The 20,547-nt window shown below is 42.2% G+C and overlaps 1 long non-coding RNA gene across 1 annotated transcript in view; it reads right to left on the bottom strand.

Annotated features, from left to right (window-relative positions):
- The window catches only part of LOC117795658, a 30,809-nt gene that overhangs the window by 7,401 nt on the left and 2,861 nt on the right, over positions 1 to 20,547 (bottom strand). The window contains exon 2 of the long non-coding RNA XR_004619750.1: positions 20,135 to 20,339. This is a non-coding gene — a long non-coding RNA (uncharacterized LOC117795658). The remainder of the gene's footprint in view (positions 1 to 20,134; positions 20,340 to 20,547) is intronic.

Genomic DNA, 20,547 nt, shown 5'->3' with positions numbered 1-20,547 from the left:
AACTACAGTCAAATGAGAATTCCTCTTAAAATGTTAAGTCTGTTGTTTCATTTGGATGTCTTATCCAAGACATATCCAAAGAAAAATCTATAAAAATACTTCACAAAATGAAAATGGCTCAACAGTTCCAGTCACAGGGTGGATGTCGCAAATGTTTGTACAGACGGAAAATGCTTAGAAAACTGGAAGGCCCCTGTGTTGATGGATCAGAAGAAAAAAATCTCTGAGCAGATGTGTTTCAACTCATCTGGATGGATATGTTGGCTCTTAGCACAGAACATGGTGCTGATGAGACCAAGGGCCTGGATTGAATGGCCATACAGCTCAGCCAGTGTTGCTCAACTCAATAGGTCAGGCTGTAGCCCTAACACCTCTCCGCCATTTTACATTTCACACATCTCTATGGGAGGTCACAAATGAGAAGGACAGAGGATGTGGATGAAGTCAGGTAAACCCTTCCCCACAGCATGGAAAGGAATGCCAAGCACAGGCTGTGTTCACTGAGGGCCAGGAAGCCACTTCAACACACAATGGAGGTCACATTTTAACAATAACAGGTCAGACCCAAAAACTCTGATTGGAAGGTGGGAAGAAAAAAGAAAAAAACCATCCCCAACACAATAATGACAATAATGATCCCAGTTGGGGCACCTGGGTGGTTCAGTCGGTGAAGTGTCCAACTCTTGATTTTGGCTCAGGTCATGATCTCAGGGTTGTGGGCTCCAGCCCCACACTGGGCTCCCTGCTCAGCATGGAGTCTGCTTGAGATTCTCTCCCTATCCCTACTCCTCCCCCCAACTCACTCTCTCTCAAATATAATATGATATATGATATAATATAAAATATAATGATCCCAGTTGGCAAGTGGAGGGCTGGGGAGAGGCATGTGCCTTCAGACAAGAAGGGCAAAAGCCAGAGTTCTCTTGAGGGAGACAGGACAAGTATCACACAGCAATGAAGGTCTGAGTCCTGTACCCAAAGATAAATCTTTCCAGAACTACCAAGGACCTTGACAAATGTAAAATTGGGGTTGACTAGTAAGTGCCCCCTTATTTACAACCAGTGCCTTCCAGAGCCAACTCTGACTTACTTAATGTCAGTGCCCGCGGACAAAGCAGTGGCATATGGATTTTTCTTTAGTCAGATTTAATTCCGGTTTCTGGCTTAAATGTGTGCAGACTGCTGCAGAGGACTCCATGAGCCTGGTGCCCTCACCCCACTGCTTCCTGACTCCTCTCTCATTTCTCTCCTCCTTTCTTTCTAAACTCCAAACCACAGACTGAGGAGAGGATACCCTCAAAGAGAGTAAAAAGAAGACAGTCTGAAAGAAACCAGATAAGAATCTCCAGATTCGTGTGCCATGGCCCCCAAATAATGACTAAGGAAAGTCTGATGGCGTTCATACCAATGTGGGGTTTAGGGCTTACCAACATAACCAGAAAGACCAGCGGCAGCTTTAAAGAAAAAAGGAAGAGAAAGAATGAAAATGCAGTTGTCATATTTTTGCAGTCTATAAAAATAATTATTTCATTGTACTTCCACACACACACTCACACACATGACCTGATACCTTTTTTTTTTTTTATATTAAATGGCAATGAGCCAGGAAAGACTGCAGAGAATAAGAAGTGGAGCCTGCCTCAAAGAAAAAAAAAGGATTTCTCTCCTCAAGTGACAGTAAATTGGATAAATGCTATTTTTAGATGAAATATATCTAACTAATGTCCAGATGTGAGTCTACCACATGAAGAGAAAAACAAATCTATCTAAAGCACTGAGCTATACTTGAAAACATTTTTTAAAAATTTCTGGTGATAATGATTTATAAGGGAAAGACTCCGACACAGGGTACTGACCATCAGCCTCTGCGGCGGTTCACTTGGGAACAACAGTTGCACACATGGCTTCAACATGGAGAGGATCCCAAGGTTTACATTCCTGATTTAATTGTTCCTAACTCTCTGGACTTGCAACTTGTCGACAGTATATTTCCACATGAGCATGAAGGAATAGCGGAGAGGAACCACGCACATCAGGATTTCCGCGCTAAGCCAGTGGGGTCCTCTCATGGCCGTCACCTTAAGAGGTCATCTTCCTGTTCCAGTGATGCAGCTTCTGCCGCAGACATTCTTGGAAGTCCTCCTACTCATTCACACAACGTATTTATAAAGCACCTACAGTTTTCCGAGCTGAGCATCAAGTAATGAGCAGAACAGATGCAGCCCCTGCCCTCACGCTTACGGTCTTAGTGGAATTGCTTTTGGAGCCCAGATTACAAATTGCCAAGGAAAATCAATTGTAGTACTTTAGTGACACAAATAATGGCGTTGGGTTTGATCACAGTCTTCATTAATGCGCATGACCCTGAATAATGGCTGGCCATTTGAAAAAAAAAAAGTCAATCCCTGAAGTAGAGTGGCTGAAGATATTCAAAGTAATGTGATACAGGCTTGAAGAGAAGAGTCGTACCAATAAATTATTGGGCAATGTCCTTGTGGCTAGAATCAAGGCTTGGCCTCTCCAAGTGACTCCACAGTTCATGCTCCTACAAGGGGGTAAGGACATCTACCCGGGGACAGCAGCAAGGTGGCAGGAAAGAGACAGGGGAGGGGACATGGCAGGAAACTAGGTCTAGGAAGTCCAGGCAGGTGATAAAATCCCTGGAGAGAGGAGAGAGTGGAGCGTGAGGGAGAGAAGCATTATATAAGGCCAGCTTCAGAGAGTTGAACCCTGGTGGTTGGAGAAACCTGGTCAAGTATATAAGAGAATTCATCCAAAACTGGACGCAAAAACACAAGAACTAGGTCAGGAACCCAGGCACCAAAGCCCAGGGGAGAAGAAATATCCGGGTTACCCAAGACAGCCTGACCACTAGGAGCTAGACAGGTGATCCGGCCTCCCCTAGGGCTGGACAAGGAAGTGGCCAGGCGACATGGCTTCACAGGCCCCGGAAGTGTCTGGCGCTTCTACTGGTAGGATCAGCCACAACCCCTTTAAAACCTTCGAGATCACCTGGTTGGCCCCTCCTTTGTCCCAAGACAGTCATGAAGGAGCATAAGGGTAACTGTGTACTCATTTATAGACAATCAAGGGATAAGAAGGAACAGGGACTGAGGACTTTGACATTATTGATTTCTTAAATATCCGGTAGCCATCAGAAGACGCACGTATACAAAAGGATCCTTTTTTTTTTTTTTTTCATAATTGACACATCATATGCAGTGTTTTGTAGGGTCTGTTTTTTCCTTCCCCAGGTGGATTTGCATGTGGCTCTCCTACTCCACATCTCTCAGAAAAGCTCACTCTGGAGAGAAGTCCAGCTGCAACCTGGAACAGCTCAAACTGAAGAAGAAATCAGGCCTGAAGCATCCATTTTGCTCACATCGTACTCTACGACTCAGTCACCCAGAGTCTGTGGTCCTGTCCCTTCTCAAGGGCCACCCCATCTGGATAAGCTTTGAAGCCCAGCAGATCCGAAATGTATTTATCTTGCACTCCTTGGCACCAGGGGCAATACACCACCACCCCTCCCCCCATAGGACTTATCGTGGAGTGTCCGCTTGGATTTCCATCTCAATGCCCTGCTTGAAAATGGACCTCAAATACCCAACTATGGCTGGCCTGGTGGGTGGGGACCACGCGTCCCCACTTTGCTACATACACGGCTGTTCTTTGTATTTTAAATCACTTTGCTAAACTGGTCTCCATGTAAGATTTACTTTGATAAAACAAAAAGATTGGAGGATGTTCTATTATATATTTATTTTCAGTAGGGAGGTGGGAGTGCTTGAAATCACTTTTCTAGACCAAGGGTCAGCAGTCATATGAACCACATGTGGGATGAACAGAGCTAGACAGTGGGGTGAGCAGATTCCTTCTGTGGTCTGTTAAGACCAAGGCATAGTCAAGAAAGAAAGAAAGAAAAAACACACACACACACATGGGAAATAGGTAAAAGGAAAAAGAAGAGGGAAGACAGAGAAAGAAAAAACCAACTGAGGGGCGCCTGGGGGGCTCAGTCGGTTGAGCACCCAACTCTTGGTTTCGGCCCAGGTGGTGATCTCGGGGTGCTGAGATGGAGCCCCACCTCAGGCTCTGTGCTCAGTGGGAGCCTGCTTAAGATTCTTTCCTCGTCCCTCTCCCTCCCCCTTCTGCTCCTTCCCCCGCTCATACTCTCTCTAAAATAGAGACTGTGAATTCTCTCTCTTCGGGACCCAAGTTGAAAACCTCCATGGGAAGGCATCAGCCCACAGCAATGACCTTAGGTTTCCTCTCAGTTATGTAGTGCTGGTTGTGGAAGCAAAAATCTGGATTCTTAACTTTTCTTTAAGGCTGCGCTCATCATTTTTACCTAATTCTCACATGGATGTGACAATGAACCACACCCAAAGTTTTGAGCATGGGCTTTCAAGTACTTCACTCAGGATTCTTGTATAATTTAATAGCCTTTCTCAGAGACTCTCCAAACCATATGTTTGCATCTCTAATTGGAACAAATACTGTCATTGTCAGTTTCAAGTGAAGTTTACCACTTGCCACACGTGTTTCAACAGTTGTCATATTACTGGCTCCCCTTTGGAAGTACAGACTGTTGAAGTCTGTGCTGACATCCAGAATTATTTGGTTATTTTCACAGGAATGACCTCCTGGTGTCATCCTTAAACCTCTACTACTCCTTTAAGTCTCGTTATTGATACTGAAACTTTTCATCAGCCTTTCATTTAGAACCTGAAGACCAAGTAATCCAAGTCCATACCCCATCATGCTTGATCATTACCCAAAATTATCGTTGTCTTTTCTGGCCGTTCATGCTCTCTTGCACTAAACAAAATAGAGTCTAACTCGTGCACAGACTTCCCTCTGAGCTCCAGCCTCGCATTCCCAGGGGCTTACTACATCACCACTTAGATGTCCCAAAGGCACCTTAAACTCAATGAGCCAAACTGGACTTTTCTTTCCTCCACATCTACTCCTCTGTCTACCTGCACTCACCATACTCACAATGCTTAAGACAAAGATAATGAATTTCTTCCTTCTTGACTCTCAGAGCCGATGGGTGTCACGGTCTTAATGATTCTGCCTCCTTCATAGCTAAGCACTTTAGTCCGGGCCTTCTTCGTCCTCCTTCCGGGTTACTGCAACACTTGAACTGGCCTTCCCAGTTCCACTTTTTTCTCCCTTCAATCAGTTGCCAATAACCTTTCCAAATTACAAATCTGATTTTATAACCACTCCTACTTAAAACCCTTCAATAGATGCCCCTTGCCTTTAGAATGCAAACCAAACTCCTTAGCCTGGAATTCTGTGCTCTCCATAAGCTGTCCTCGGCGTGCCCTCCACTCCCCCAGGCCGGCACCCAAAACTCGGGCCCACTAAACCACCTGCCAAGCCTCCAAAAGAAGCCTTCCCCTCTTGGCCACCTTTCTCCCCTTGCTGAACACCCGCTCATTCTTCAAAAATATGTGGACTGTTTATGCTGGCGCTATTTTGGTGCTGGACACACATAATTTCTAATCCTCCCAACAACCCTATGGGACTTGCAGACTTTGCTGAAGGTCACCCAGCTGACGAGTAGGTGAAAAGAGACTTCGATCCAAGCCTGATTCCAGTGCCTACATTCTTTCCATGAAGTCAAGATGCCTCGCTTTAAAACTACACTCAGATGTCTTCTCCAGAGGGCCTCCCCTGACTTCTCCTGTTGCTGGCTCTTCCAGCACCCTGCCTGGGCTTTCCTCTACTGGCCTCAGGTAATGTGCGGTGCCCGCGATCATCAGACCCCGTCCTGGGCTGTGAGCTGCTAGCAGGCAGATGTGGGGCCTTTTCATTAAGAAACAAAAACAAAGGGGCGCCTGGGTGGCACAGCGGTTGGGCGTCTGCCTTCGGCTCAGGGCGTGATCCTGGCGTTATGGGATTGAGCCCCACATTCAGGCTCCTCCGCTATGAGCCTGCTTCTTCCTCTCCCACTCCCCCTGCTTGTGTTCCCTCTCTCGCTGGCTGTCTCTATCTCTGTCGAATAAATAAATAAAATCTTTAAAAAAAAAAAAAGAAAAACAAAAACCCAAAACTATTTACTGATGTTAAAATTCAAATAAACTATCAAACAATGAGTAGACCCCACCCCAGCTCCTTAGAAGTCATCAGTGTTAACACACTGCCTGTGTAACCTTCCAGACTTTTAGGACTATGGAAATAGATGTACGCACACTCTTTCCTCCAACAGATGGGCTCATATGACACATGCTTGCCTGTAATTTGTTTTTTACATTAGACTTCGCCTTAGACGTTTTTCTACATTACTACATGTAGGTCACCATCTTTTTTTTTTTGTAGAAATAAATCCACGGTACTATTTTCACAACTCATATAAATGAATAAAACCTACTATTTAAAGGTTAGAAAGTCAGGGGCGGGGGAAGAAAAGGCCTCGCTATATGCTGATTACAAGAGAAACACCTAAAACATGATGCAGAAAGATTAAAAGTCAAGAAATTCATCGAATAAAACAAGAATATGAGTCTGTGTTTGTGTATATAAATAAATAAAGGAAGAAAAGGGAAATTTCTGCCTTACAGAATAAAGCCAACTGATAAATATGGAAGGAATGATAGAAGTAGAAAATTGTCATTTGGCAACCATCATGGTAATAATAGATCCAGGCAAGAATCATTCATTTTTGACTAAAACTAAAGGGTAAAAATCTGAGGTGTAAGAGCATATTTACAATATCCTCTCAAAATTGACTTCCCCAAGAGAGAATGGTCTTGTAAGTCACAAAGGGAAAAGTAACTTTCCAACGAAAACACTCGACAGGCCCCACTTTAACCAAGTGAGCGAAATTAACACCACAATTAATGGGACCTATTGCCATCATCTGATGTGATGGATGAAGGAGGACACACATTACTTCTGGAGCATTTCTGTCAAAACACATAACCTGAATATAAGCATGAGGAAACATCAGACAAACCCAAATCAAGACACATATTGCAAAATAACTGACCAGACCCTTCAAAAATGTCAAGTTCACAAAAGACAGTGAAAACAGAGAGGAGGCTTTTTTGATTAAAGGTAACTACAGAGATGTGACTACAGAATGCAACCTGTGATCTGGGACTTTCTTTTGCTATACCGCATGTTACCGGAACAAATACCAATAAACTTTGAAAATTACAAATCTGATCTTATAACCATTTCTCCTTAAAATTCTTCAAAAGACACCGCTTTTGCCTTCAAAATACAAACCAGGCTGCCTGGGTGGCTCAGTTGGGTAAGCATCTGACTCCGTTTTGGCTCAGGTCATGATCTCAGGGTCATGGGACCAAGTGCCATGTTAGGCTCCAGGCTCAGCAGGGAGTCTGCTTGAGATTCTGTCTCCCTCTCCTTCTGCCCCTCCCTGGCTCATACCTTCTCTAAATAAAATCTTAAACACACACACACACACACACACACACACACACCAAACTCCTCAGCATGGAATTCACTCCTCATAAGCAGTCTCCTTTGTAAATACTTCTGTCTGTGTCTCTAAACCATGACTTTCTTGTTGTTAGCATAGCTGTAATGTACTGCAGTGAATGTGGGAGCCATAGGAAACTCAGAGCCTGCGTGCCAGCCCCCGCCATCCGGGACATCAGAACCACTGGGGTGCCCTTGTTGCAGATGGGCTGTCTTCTGGATCTCTGAAGCTGGTGCTCAAGTGTGCTGTTTTCAGCCCTCCCTCCACGGGATTAAAATGTGAGTTGGCCCCTGCCAACCTCTTCATTCTTCCATCCTCTGCCCTTAAGGTCTGTGTGATGACAAACTGTAGTTCTGGGGACCTACAGTCTTGACCCGCCACCTCTGGAGTTTTTTTCCTGTTCTACCCTCTCCCCTGGGCTGGCACGTGGCTCCTCTGGGCTCCTGGAATGCTCCAGCATTGCCACACAGGACGTTGCCACAGATACATGTCTATCGTCTTCAATAGAGGTATCTCCTTGAGGTTGACCACCAAGCAGTGTGGACTGCACGGAACCAGAGGCTCTCAAGTCTTGGAGAAAGGGGCAAGAGGTCACTGGGTTGGAAATTTGAGAAAGGCCTCCTGGAGGGATTGGCCTTTGGGATGGGTGGAGACCTATAATTGGGCTTATAACTACCTAATTTGAGTCCTCCGAACACTTCAGTGTTTTATTTCGCTTCTCCACCTCTTACCCTGCTTTAGTTGCAATCTTCTGAATCTTGAGGGTGGTTTAGAACATGGTCTTAAAGAGTCTGAGAACACTGGGCTTTGCACCTGTGTAGCCTGGGGCACGCCAATGTACCTCACTGACTTCGGGTTCCTCATCAGAGAACTGGGAGTAATGGCACTTTGTAGGATTGCAGTCCCATTACATGGAATATTCTAGATAGAGTCAACAGGGAACCACTGATGGTGAGCAGCTGAACAGTCATTGTGAGGCAGGCTGGAGGATTCTAAGACATCTGTCATATCCCAAGCAGCAAAATCATTACCTGACTTTTTTTTTTTTTAAGACTTTGAGAGAGACAGCATGAGCAGGGGAGAGGGGCAGAGGGAGAGAGAAAAGCAGACTCCCTGCTGAGCCGGGGGCCCAACATGGGGCTCAATCCCAGACCCCCAGGGTCATGACCCGAGCCGAAGGCAGACGTTTAACTGACTGAGCCACCCAGGTGCCACCCAGGTGCCCCTACATGACTCCTGACTCTTTTTAATTAAATGTTTTATTTTGGAATCATTGTAGATTCACATGCAGTTATAAGAAATAATACAGGGGCGCCTGGGTGGCACAGCGGTTAAACGTCTGCCTTCGGCTCAGGGCATGATCCCGGCATTATGGAATCGAGCCCCACATCAGGCTCCTATGCTGTGAGCCTGCTTCTTACTCTCCCACTCCCCCTGCTTGTGTTCCCTCTCGCTGGCTGTCTCTATCTCTGTCAAATAAATAAATAAAATCTTTAAAAAAAAAAAAAGAAATAATACAGAGAAATCTCATATACCCTTTATCCGATGGTAACTTTTTCTTTAAGATTTATTAGCACACGGGTGAGGTGGTAAGGGGCAGAGGGAGAGAGAAACTTAAGCAGACTCTCAGCACAGAGTTCAACGCAGGGCTCGATCTCACAACCCTGAGATCACGACCTGAGCCGAAACCAAGAGTCAGACACTCAACTGACTGCACCACCGAGGCTCCCCTCCGGTAGTAACTTCTAAAACTATATATAGCCAACGTCACAACCAGGATATTGACATTGATACAGTCAAGATGCAGATCGTTTCCTTTACCACAAGGATCTCCCATGTTAGTCATTTCATTACTACATCCGCTTCTCTTTTACCCCCTCCCCTCCTTAACCCCTGGCAACCACTAATCCATTTCTATAATTTTATCATTGCAAGAATGTCATATAAATGGAATCACGTAGTATATAACCTTTGGGGATTGGCTTTATTCACTCAGGCCTAATCCCCTGGAGAGTCATACAGGGGTTGTATGTATCAATAGTTCATTTCTTCATATTGTTCAATAGTATTTTGAATGCACCACACTTCATTTAACCATTTACGTGTTGAAAGACATTTGGGTTGTTTCCAAATTTCAGCTATAAAACTGCAATTAACGTTTGTGTACAGGGTTTTGTGTGAACTGAACATCCGTTTTCATTTCTCTGAAATAAATGTCCAGGAGTTAACGGCTGAGTTGTATGGTTGTTAGAGCTTTAAGAAATTGCCAAACTGTTTTCCAGAGAACGTGCACCATTTTATTCACATAACCAATATATAAGTGATGCAGTTTGTCTCTGTCCTTGTCTGGTAACGACACTATTTTGACGGGGAAATAGTATTTCATGGTTTTGGTTTGGATTTCCCGAATGGCTAATGATATTGAACATCCTTCCATGTGCTTATTTGCCCTCTTTAAGGTCTTCATGTCTTTTGGCCATCCCCTAATTGGATTTTTGCCTATTTTACTATTGAGTTTTGAGAATTATTTATACATTCTAGATACTGGTCCTTTGTCAGATACGTGGCTTACAAATATTTTCTCTGTAGAAAGCTGTCCATAGCTGTTTTTTTAATCCTCTTAAGTCTTTTGCAGAACAATATCTAATGAAGTCTAATTTATCAATTTTTTCTTTTATGAATCCTGCTTTTCATGTCATCTAGGAACCCCGCCTAGCCCTATATCTCAAAGATTCTATTTTTTTCTAAAAATCTTACAGTTTTACATTTCATACATATATGTTTGTAACGCAGTTAATTTTTGTATGAAGTGTGAGATTTAGGTCAAGGGTTTGTGTTTTCCCCACCTATGCATGTCCAGTTACCACAGCACCATTTCTTGAAAAGGCTTTCATCCACTGAATTGCTTTTACGTCTGTGTCAAAAATCAGTTGGGCACATTTGTGTGGGTCCATTTCTAGATTTTTTTCTATTCCCTTGATACGTGTCTAATGTGTGTCTTTGCCAATACTATGCAATCTTAATTACTACAGCGTTATAGTAAGTCTAGAAATCAGGTAGACTGATTACTCCCAATTTATTTTTCAAAATTCTTTTAGCTTTCTGTTTTGATTTTCCATATACATTTTAGAATAGCCTTGACTATATCTATAAAAAAATATTTCTGGGATTTTTTTTAGGAATTACATTAAACCTTTATATTCATTTGGGGGGAAATTGACATTTTTACTATGCTGAGACTTCAATCCATGAACATGGCAATATCTCTCCATTTATTTAGATTTTCTTTGACAACTTTCATCATGTTGTATAGTTTACAACATACAAGTCCTATACTTGATTTGTTAGATTTATACTTAGACATTTGCTAATAGTATTGTATTTTAAATTTTGGTATCCATGTGTTTTTTGCTAGCATATAGATATATAAGGTTTTTGTTTTTTGGGTTTTTTTTTTAAGATTTTATTTATTTGAGAGAGAAAGCACAAGCAGAGGATGGGGAGAGGGAGAAGCAGAGTCCTTGCTGAGCAGGGAGCCTGATGTGGGGCTTGATCCCAGGACTCTGGGATCATGACCTGAGCTGAAGACAGACACCCAACTGAGCCACAGGCACCCCTAGACCTACATGCAGAAATCCACTATATCACACACCCTGTTGGACTCACTTGTTAGTTTCACATGGCTTTTTGTTTTTTGGTTTCTTCTTTTGCAAGTTCTTTGAGATTTTCTATGTGGACAATCTGTCATCTGCAAATAGGGACTTTTATTCCTTCCTTCCTAATTTCCGTGGCTTTTCTTTCCTTATTGAACTGCTAGAACTTCCACCACTATGTTCATTAGGAATGGTAAGAGTGGACATCCTAGCCTTGTTACCTTTTAAACTTTTTTTTTTTTAAGTAATCTCTATGCCAACCATGGGGCTCGAACTCATGACCCTGAGATCAGGAGTCACATGCTCCACCAACGGAGCCAACCAGGTGCCCTGCCTTATTCCCAATCTTAAGGGGAAACATCAATCTTTCACCATTAACTAGAATGTTAGCTGTTGTGGATTTTTTCTGTAGATGCTCAGAGCCACAGGATAGACATTCCCATTCAAAAAGGGAGATAGAGGAAAGAAGGATAGGGAGATGGGTCTCAACTAAATCCCAAACATACCAAGGCAAATTCCACTAAACCTTAAGGCTTGAGAATGATCAGTCCTCTTTGGTTAGATGCTCTGCCTTCTGGACCCACTGGGAGAGCAGTTCCACCCCCCTGGCTCCATCAGGCAGGAATCATGGCCCCAAGAATTCAGGGCTCCTATCCCCCAGGCTTCAGTCAGTCCTCATGGCTTGTTGAAACCCAGATGGTAGCCTTGATCTCTAAATTGCTTTCAAGATTCTTCTCTTTTTTTGAAAAGCACCTGTTTGCAGCTGAATAGCTCTCTGGTCCAGTCCTGTAGGAACTAAGAAATCTGACAGCCTTCCTTCATTACTTCTCATTTTTAAATGTCCCCTTTAATTCAAATTGGCAGTGTCTTTGCTGATATTGTCCCATCTATTTTCCTGTGTTCTGTTGAAATGGCGGATTAATTCCACAAATCACACCCATGATCTCTTTACCAAATGGTTGTTCAGCCACACTCCTAGTGTTCTCTTTGCAACAACCTTTCTCATTTCTTGCAATATGGATAGGCTGAAAACTTTCCAAATCTTCAAGCTATGGTTCCTTTTTGCTTAATAATTCTTCCTTCGGTTCATCTTTCCTCTTTCACATTTTACTATAAGTATTCAGAAACCAAGTTTCTCCTTTGACGTTTTTGTACAAAATGTCCTCAGCTAAATATCTGACTGTATCATCCACAAGTTTTACCTTCCACAAAACACTAGAACACAGTTCAGCCAAGTTCTTTGCTATGTTATAACAAGGAACATCTTTCCTTCAGTGTCCAGATACCTGTTCCTCATTTCTGAGATCTCAAGCAGAATCATTTAACATCTGTATTTCTAGTATGTACCATAAAACTCTTCCAGCTTCTACTCATTACCCAAAGTCACTTCTGCAGGTTTAAGTATTACAACAGCACCCCACTTCTTAATACCAAAATCTGTCGTCTGCTTGGGCGGCTATAACAAAATACACAGCACAGACTAGGTGACTTAACCAAAATTTTTCTCACAGTTCTTGAGACTGAAAGTTCAAAGTCAATGTGCAACAGGGTCCATGCCTGGTGAGGGCTCTCTCTTTGGGTTGCCAATGGCCACCTCTCACTGTGTCCTCACAAGACAGAGAGAGCAATCTTTCACTTTTTCTTCTTATAAGTAACTAATCCCATCATGAAAGCCCCACTTTCATGACCTCATTTAACTCAAATGACCTCCCAAAGGCCTCATCTCCAGATTGTATCACATTGGTGGTTGGAGTTTCAATATATAAATTTGGGGGGTACACATCTCAGTCCATAGCATCATCTAGAAGTTTTCTGTCTTGCTAAACTGCTCCCTTCCCAATCCTTTGGCTAGAGACAGCAGGTTTTTGTTAAGGTTTTCTTGTCTACTCCTATTGGCATTTCTAGGTTGCTGGTTTCTTCAGCTCCAAGTGTGGGATGTAAGAGGCAAAAAGAAAAGGAATTTGCTGTTGTATTGTTCCTCGGGTCCTGAAGTCCCTAGCCATCCTGCCTTTTTTCTACCTTTCAGAGTCTTACATTTTCTGTCATATCTGGCATTTTCAACGTAAGCCTCTTTGCCACAAGCGTTTTTGCCATTAACTAATTAACTGTAAGGCAATTCTGTCGTAAAAGAAAAAAATATAACCAGTTGATAGTTTGATTTGTTTGGCAGTTTAGTTCCAACTGGTTAACAGTTTGGTTTCCTTTCTCCATTGATGCAGTACTTCCATTTTTATATTATATAAATCTTAGCCCTCATAATGGTCTATACAGTGGTGCAGAGGTTTGAACCCACGTTTCCCATAGAACTTTGGAACAGCTATCAACAGACATGGGAAAATATGCCAAGAACAAACAACTGTGTGAAAAGCTTTCATAATGCAACACAAAGCTCAGTTAGAAATGTGCAACCTAGTATTTGGAAACGGATAACTGCTTCTAAAAGAGAAAACACGCGGGGCATCTGGGTGGCTCAGTCAGTTGAGCATCTGCCTTTGGCTCAGGTCATGATCTCAGGTTCCTGGGATCAAGTCCCAGGCCAGGCTCCCCTCTCAGTGGGTAGTCTGCTTCTCCCTCTCCCTCTGCACCTCCCCCTGGTCGTGCTCTCTCTCTCAAATAAATAAATGGAAATCTTTAAAAAAAAATTTCTTAGTGTCCCAAGTTTTCTACAAAGATCACATATTCAATCCGAAAAGAACAAAATGAAAATTATTCTAAGGGTAGACAGAATAATTTTTAACACATAGTGACCTAAAGCTGTGGTCATTGGTGGGGAGGGAGTGTCTAGAGTCTCCATAAAAAAAAATCACGCTGTCTGTCAATTAACTGGTAGTCCTGGCCCTGCATTAATTTGGAAATAGATGTGAAAGCATATGTGGGATGTGTCGGTTCACAAAAACAACGTCTAAGGGTGACAGGCCTGTGGGTGACCTGCCCGGAGTTTCACAAAGCGGTACTCAGCATTGGTCAAGTGAGTGAGCTACGTGGGTGACAGGCTAATAACAGAAGCTGACATTTACTGAGCCCATACTTCACATAAGGTACTGTTCTGGATGCTTTCCATGGAGCATTGGCCTCCTAACACTTTTTCAGATGAGAAGACAGAGGCAGAACGGCCTCATGTGATTCCCCTCAGTCACACAGTAGCAAGCAAAGGAGCTAGTACTTAAAGCACAGAATCGAAACCTTTAATTTCAAGGATATCAAGAAGGCCTCCTCTACCCTAAAAATCTTCCAGCTGTTTCTTGATAGGTCATGCTTGCCAAAAGCCACATTAAGGTGTTTCTGTGTGAAGAGAAGATGCAACTAATCTTGTCCATGGGAATTCTATGTGGGCAAGTACATCCCTGTGACATTTCCTGGTGGCTTGCCACAGATTTTTTACCCCTGCTACCTCTAGGACACACCCCATGATTTGCTCTCATTTTGAACTTTAAGATTTTATTTTTTAAGTAATCTTTGTGGCCAACATGGGGTTTGAACTCACAACCCCCAGACCAGGAGTCGCATGCTCTACTGACTGAGCCAGCCAGGCGCCTCCCATCTTGAACTTTGACCAGTACGAGACCTTTGCCTTTAGAACAAGTCCTGTCCCCTTCATCATTTGTACATCAATACCTTTTATAGTCCTATCCTTAGGTTCTGTTCTAGTTGCTTCTCATGTTCACTTATATCTGTAGTCCCTGTGATGGGGACTTGACAACACTAGAGATTTCGCACTCGTCTGAACTTGGTATTCGTATAGAGGTATGCTAAGACTGATTAGTATTTTCTCCAGTAAATGCACATGAAGGCATAATTTTCTGGGCCAGAAAATAAGAATAGACTACAAAACTATTAAAAATGGAGGAGGGGTGCCTGGGTGGCTCAGCAGATGGGCGTCTGCCTTTGGCTCAGGGTGTGATCCTAGCGTTATGGGATCGAGCCCCACATCAGGCTCTCTGCTATGGGCCTGCTTCTTCCTCTCCCACTCCCCCTGCTTGTGTTCCCTCTCTCGCTGGCTGTCTCTATCTCTGTCGAATAAATAAATAAAGTCTTTTAAAAAAATAAAAATGGAGGAGATGAGGCGCCTGGGTGGCACAGTTGGTTAGGGGTCGGACTCTTGGTTTTGGCTCAGGTCACGATCTCGGGGTCATGAAACCAAGCCCCACATCAGGCTCCACGCTCAGCGCATGGTCTGCTTGAGTTTCTCTCTTCATCTGCCCCTCCCTCCCACCCCCTCTAATAACAAATAAATCTTAAAAAAAAAAAAATGGAAGGGAGGACTTTTGGTGGTGATGTTGGTTATGTGAGTGATATCCATGAAGTTCCAGACCCTTCACATATTGTCTTGTATATATAATCTTCACAGCTTTGGCCATGATTTTAGTTCCCTTTTACAGATAGAGAACACAAGGCTCAGAGAAGTTATGTAAGGTTACACAGCCTAGATTCAAATCCAGGTCTGTCTGGTTTGCAAAGCTAGAGTTCTTTCCCCATTTCTATGCTGGTTGAACATTGCTGGAGGAATAAAAAGGAAAGGTTGGGGGCTATATATATTGTCTATATATACAAATATACTATAAGCCCATTACTGGGCATCATCTACCACTTTTTGGCTATTAGGTGACATTGGCTCACAAACTTCAGTTGATTTTTTTAAGCGCACACTCGCACACGTAATGTAGTTCTTGGAAAATACTCTGCCAAGAATCATTGGAGAAAAAAATGTCTAAACAAAATTGGTTTTGACTCTGCCCAATGAATTAGAACACTAACTTCAGTGCGTAATATTTCTTCTGTGCCTCCTAAATCCTTTTTGCAGAAAACTAAGTTAACTTTTCACATTTGGAAAACTCATAATTTCCAATTCCATTTGGTCTTTCTGAGGCTTGAACTAAATTGTAGGACTTGTACTTGTTTGCTCTAGGGCAACAGTTCTCAAAGTATGGTCTGTGGGCTCTGGGGATCTCTGAGGTCTTTCTGGGGGTGTCCACAGGACTATCTTTACAATACTACTAAAATGCTATTTGCCTTTTCTCCGTGTTGAAGTTTTCACTGCTGTTACACAACACTGCTGGGTAAAAGGGCTGGGGCTGTAGCATAAATCAGGGCAGTGACACCAAACTCTACTAGTATGAAAGGCCCATTGACTTAAGAGAATGGAAAGACAAACCACAGTCTGGGAGAAAATATTTACATAACACATATCTGACAAAGGACTAGTATCTAAAATATACAAAGAACTTAAACTCAACAATAACAAACAACATGATTTAAAAATGGGCAAAAGACCTCAATAGACACCTCACCAAAAAAGGTACAGAGATAGAAAATAAGCATTGGGAGGGTGCCTGGCTGGTTCAGTCAGAAGAGCATGCGACTGTTGATTTCAGGGTCATGAGTTCAAGCCCCATGCTGGGTGTAGGGATTACTTAAATAAAAGTTAAAAAAAAAAAAAAGCGTTGAGAAGATGCTCAACATCATACGTCATTAGGGAATCACAAATTAAAACAAAACCAGGTACTACTACATATCTTTTAAAATGGCTAAAATCCAAAGACAAAAAACCAACAACCTGATAATACCAAATGCTGGAGAGGATGTATAACAGTAGGACCCTTACTCATTACTGGTGGGACTGTAAAATGGCAAAGCCGCTTTGGAAGATAGTCTGGCAGTCTCTTACGAAGCAGAATATAGTCTCACTAGAGGATCCAGCGATCACACTCTGGTATTTACCCAAACAAGGTGAAAATGTATGTCCAACCAAACCTGCACGCGAGAGTTTACAGCAGCTTTATTCATAATTTCCAAAAACCGAAAGCAACCAAGATGTCCTCAAAAAGTGAATAAATTGTTATCTACTCAGTGGAATATTACTCAGCTATAAAAAGAAATGAGCTACCAAGCCATTAAAGGAACATTAAATGCATATTGCTTAAAGACGCCAGTCTGAAAAGGATATATACCGTATGATTCCAGCTATAAGATAGCCTGGAAAAGGCAAAACTATAAAGATAGTAAAAAAAAAAAAAATCAATGTTACCAGAGGTTCAGGGGAAGAGGAGCAGGAGCAGGGGTGAACCGGTGGAACACAATCATTTTTAGGGCAGTGAAACTATTCTGGATGATACTGTAACAGGGGATACATGACACACATTTGTCAAAACCCATAGAACTATACACCATGAAGAGTGAACCTTACTTTAAATGTGCGCTTTGATTAATACAATATCAGTATAGGCTCATCACCTGTAACACGTTAGAGCACACTAATGCAGTACATTAATCATAGAGGAAACTGTGGGGGGCTGGGGGGTAATACGGGAACGGGTGCTATCTGCTCAATTTTCTGTTAACCTAAAACTGTCCTAAAAAATAAAGTCTGCCCGGGTGTGTGGCTGGCTCAGTTGGTAGAGCATGTGACTCTTGGTCTCAGAGTCGTGGGTTCGAGCCCCACATTGGGTATAGAGTTTACTTAAAAATAAACAAAATCTAATAAATAAAGTCTGTTAAAAAAAAAAAAAGGTTCACTGATAGGTTTCCAGATCCCTCATTGTAACTAACCTTTAAGAAATTACCACTTGTCAAATTTAGGTTTGCAATCCAAGAATATTATCCATAATTATTTGAAAAAGCTGTTAAATGCTTCCTTTTCCAGCTACATATCTGCGTGGGGCCAGATTTGCTTCATAGACTTCCACGAGAGCAACAGCTCACGACAGATTGAAGGGAAAAGCAGATGAGAACGCACCTGTGCTCTATTAAGTCACCGATCTAAAACAATCCCTTTCTCATAAAACTTTTTAGAAAATAGATTTTCTTTTGAAATGCTATTTATGTCAACATGTAATGGGTTTTTTAACATTATTTTTAAGAAAATGGCAATTTTTAAAGTGTCTCAGCTCTCTTTTCTTACACAGGAAATATTGACAGATAAAAATCCACATACCCAAAAGCTCTTTCAAGAGTATCAAGGGGTCCTGAGACCAAAAAAGTTTGAGAAGCGCTGCCTTGGGCCTATGTGGTTTAGTTAAACTTTAATCCGTAGGCTATTTCCTGGCCCATTTGGCAAGTGATGTACTAATAGCAACTGCATCTAATAGTTAACTGTACAGAAGCTGCCAATACCCAGAAAGTGGCCATCAGGCTGTCCGGGCGTATGCAGGAAATATGTGTGCTAAGCGTATCTTTTTTCAAGGGTGAATTTGGAATTTGTTCAATTTCCATTCTTCTGTTATCTTCCTTTAAAATGAAACATTTCAAAGAATATAATAAAACATGAAGGTAAATAAAAAAACAGTGCAAGTCAAATTTATGGTGTGGGAACATAAGGCTTGCTATTACAGCTTTTAATGGCAGCTAGTTCACAATAAACATCGGGCTTAGCCTGGTAGAAAACAGTCACAGACAGGAGGTAATTACTTGTCCATCTCCAAGCATCAGAAACTCTGGAGTCCCTCCAGTTGAATAATGTAGATCTGCCAACTGTCACTCATTTGAACTAATGCTTTTTTGTTGTTGTATTAATTAAATTGGGGGGGAGGAAAGAACATAAGATAAACCTCCCTCTGAAAGTGCTAAAATTCCATGGATGGATAAATCCATGACCCATCCTTTTACACGGTCTTTATTAGCCTTGAGTAGATCACATAGACTCCCATCAACAGAGTCACAGAGGGGAGTGGAATGTATACCGAGTTAGGAAGGGCCCGTTGCCAGCAAATCTGAATATTACAGTGAGGTTCTATAAACAGTAAGGGAAAAAACAGCCAGATCTTCACACAGATAACAAGAATGTAAATGGACCTTTTAATGAGCTTTGCATCATCACGTATGAAATAATAAATACACCCAAACAGAGATAAAAAGAGGAAAAGCAAAATTATGCAACATTTCTGTCGTTAAGATATGTGGGCAGCGGGGCTCAAAATAGAAACCAAGCAGCTTTCCAAAGACGTGAAGGTTTTAGATAAAGAAAATATAATCGCTCTAATTCTTGCTTAATCCTGTTCCTTTGGCTTTTGTCAGAAACTGTTCCCCACCTCTGGTTATCTGAGGACAGTGACACTGTTCACAGAAATATACCTGAAACAGATTCTTACAAGCCCATATTCTAAGGCTTTTACGTCTAAAAAAAGAACTGCGACAAAATTCCAGGTTACGTACGTGTAGGAAGAAGAACCAAGATAGAAAGGACGTATGTATTTTACATTAATCGCTAATATGCTTAGGAATAACTTACATTTATTTTTGCTGTATGCATACTTTGGATCAAAGGGTAATTTAGCATCGACTCTTAAATTGTTAAAAGCTTTCACCTGTTATAAACACCTTAAATTATTTGAAATCAAGGGCTCTCCATGTAAATGCTGTGTACTTAGCCAGGGTGTTTTTTCTTGAAATGAAAAATGTGGTTACAAGTAATTTTGATTTGTATTTGGATTATCATTTCATTGGCTAAGAGGTTGCCCCAGTGCTACAATGGAGCCTTCCATTTTGTTTTCCAGTGAAGGAAAACATTTTCCTTCTACAGGCATATGCAGCAGAACCGGTCTATCCCATGGCAATGCTAGTAATTGCCTAACTTGTTCTGGGTTCCAAAAGAATTTAAAAATAAATGATACCAGATCTTAGGAACTGTCATGACCTTTACTTTCAATTTCATTGTGAACATTCATGACATGTCACAGGTGCCAACCCTCCCCCCCAAAATAATGTGGTCAGTGAGAAAATGAATAAAAGTTAAAAGGGAACTGAGGTACTGTTTTTCCTTCTGGGACTGATGCTCACATTCATCGGTTTCACTGGGTCTAGGGCAAATGTAAGCATGATGATATCAGACCAACATTTTGTAAATCAAGACAACTCAATATTGAGTATGAAGAAGTCTTAGGCTTATCTAAAAGGTTCATTTGGAAGGCTTACAGGTGGAATAGAGCTTATAGGAAGTGTGGGCTTTATTTGACCCTCAGAGTGTTTTTTGAAAAATCGAATTCATTGTCAACAACACAGGTGGGGATATTTCATAAAAACAAACACAAACCTGCATTTCTGTCTTCTGGAACAACTGGAAGGTCAGGCCACAGAGCTCCCACGTCGTTGTGCGAAGGCATCAAAGAAGGAAGGCTAGGCAAGAGCAGTTCCCCTTCCAGAGTCTCCCCAGCCCACCGTATTCACGCGCATTTCCTGCGTGGTGCGTGGATATCTTTACATGGAAGGCGGTTGTCCATCATCAGCTCTGGCTTCAGCTGTGAGTCAATGAAAACAAGACTGATCAGGTTCGGGTGTCCACTCCTTTGGGGTTCCTCCCTAACTCTTCCAATAAAACTCCATATCATGTATGCAGTTGCAGAACCCAAATGGACCGTTTTAGGGAGGCTTTTAGGCCCTCATCCCAGATCAGAATCACTTCAGAGTTATTGATCTGGAGATTTTCTGGGAGATAAGGGTTCAGAG

The sequence above is a fragment of the Ailuropoda melanoleuca genome, chromosome 13, assembly GCF_002007445.2.
Source record: "Ailuropoda melanoleuca isolate Jingjing chromosome 13, ASM200744v2, whole genome shotgun sequence".
In the NCBI taxonomy this organism is placed as follows: Eukaryota; Metazoa; Chordata; class Mammalia; order Carnivora; family Ursidae; genus Ailuropoda; species Ailuropoda melanoleuca.
This window is presented reverse-complemented; position numbering and strand designations above follow the sequence as displayed.